This window comes from Coccinella septempunctata, chromosome 3 (genome assembly GCF_907165205.1).
Source record: "Coccinella septempunctata chromosome 3, icCocSept1.1, whole genome shotgun sequence".
NCBI classification, from domain to species: Eukaryota; Metazoa; Arthropoda; class Insecta; order Coleoptera; family Coccinellidae; genus Coccinella; species Coccinella septempunctata.
In genome coordinates, this window is record NC_058191.1 from 26,059,896 (window position 1) to 26,061,481 (window position 1,586).

Genomic DNA, 1,586 nt, shown 5'->3' on the forward strand with positions numbered 1-1,586 from the left:
AAGATTCGATAAAAAGAACAAAAGGAGTAGAGAGAGGCGACGGAGTGTATTTTTCGAACTTAGTATAAATCATTACATAACATAGGTACTAGAAATGGTGCATGTATATCCCTTGGCTGCTACAAAGGGTTATACCTACCTACACCATCCCAAAGATATCCCAGGGACATCCGTGGGATGACACTATTGAGTCATACTACGGACGAAAAGGGAAAATGAGGGATTTCAAAGAAATACAATACCTCACTCAATAATTATGATGATATATTGAAAACTGAACCGTACTACTTCATGAGTTGAAATCACTAATCAGTCCCATCACCAGCGAATCATACAATCCATCTTATGTTTAAAAAAGCAGTACCTGAGTTGATACAAGAAATAATAGAATTAATGCAATTTGTAAATATCCACTACTTTTATATTAAATATAGGGGGTATAGCTCAGTGGTAGAGCATTCGACTGCAGATCGAGAGGTCCCCGGTTCAAACCCGGGTGCCCCCTAATGTTTTACAACTTATTTATCCCAATTTTATACTTGGGAATCAATGATTTTCGAATAATTCATATATTTCATGTACTTCTTTGAAGATTTTTTGAATGCTTCCGACACTATCGATTATAAAAATTTATTAAGAAAAACTAGAAAAGTATGCCACACAATGTGTTCGAGAGTAGGTAACCTGACAAAAAAAAACTTTGATTCTCATACGAAGATACTTGCTTCAATCTGTTCTTTAATCTGAAAGTATCAAAACACAAAGAACTGTTCATGAAACCTTAATTATTATTTATAGGTAGCACATTATATTATTTCACAATATTGACTGGCGAAGGGGTTCAAATTCTTCAAAACGAATTTGATTTCGACTTTATTAAATTTTTTATAGTTGGCATTCTAGCCGAGAAACCTTGAATAATATAGAAGGTCTTTAATAATTTATCAGCAAAATCGATAGCACTCCTGATAAAGAACATATCAATCAAATATCACTAAAATATATAGGGTGGTTATTAAATTATAACTGATTAAATACTGGCTTACTGGTTGCGAATAATGGTATACTCATAAAATGAAGGTAATTTAGAAGAAACTCGGTGTCCTCCATCTACTTTGATTTTAGGCGCATTTCCTAATTAATCAACCTGTTTATTCGTAGCCAAGCTCCATGAGCCTGTGGAGCAGTTTCATTCACTACTAAGCTGCAAAGAAGAGGAGATATCACTTCCTCTTGAGGTGTACCGTAAGTGGCTTCAACATAGGATGTTTGGCTACACACCTGTGTCCCAGCTATTCTCCAACAATGGTTTTATTCACTCATTACTTTTTAGTTACTAGTACACTCGTGTTGTGAAATGCCCCCAGATATGTCCAGGAAGGCACACATTGCGATTTTTGTGTTATCGAGAGTACTCATGATGACTTCGGTCAGCTGATACAGAGCATCTCTTTCGATCGTCCCCATTTGTGAAGTACAGACTTCACTTAAGATTCTCAGTTCTCTTGAGTACCTAGTTTTTCACTACTTCCTCTATCATTTTCAATTGAAATGATGTTGAACAAAACAAAATGGTCTCAAAGATC

General features: G+C 35.3%; 1 non-coding gene across 1 annotated transcript; it reads left to right on the top strand.

The window, feature by feature from the left end:
• The first annotated feature begins 433 nt into the window (after positions 1–433).
• On the top strand, positions 434–505 carry Trnac-gca. Its single transcript has one exon. It is a non-coding gene; the product is annotated as a tRNA-Cys (tRNA).
• The last annotated feature ends 1,081 nt before the right edge of the window (positions 506–1,586 follow it).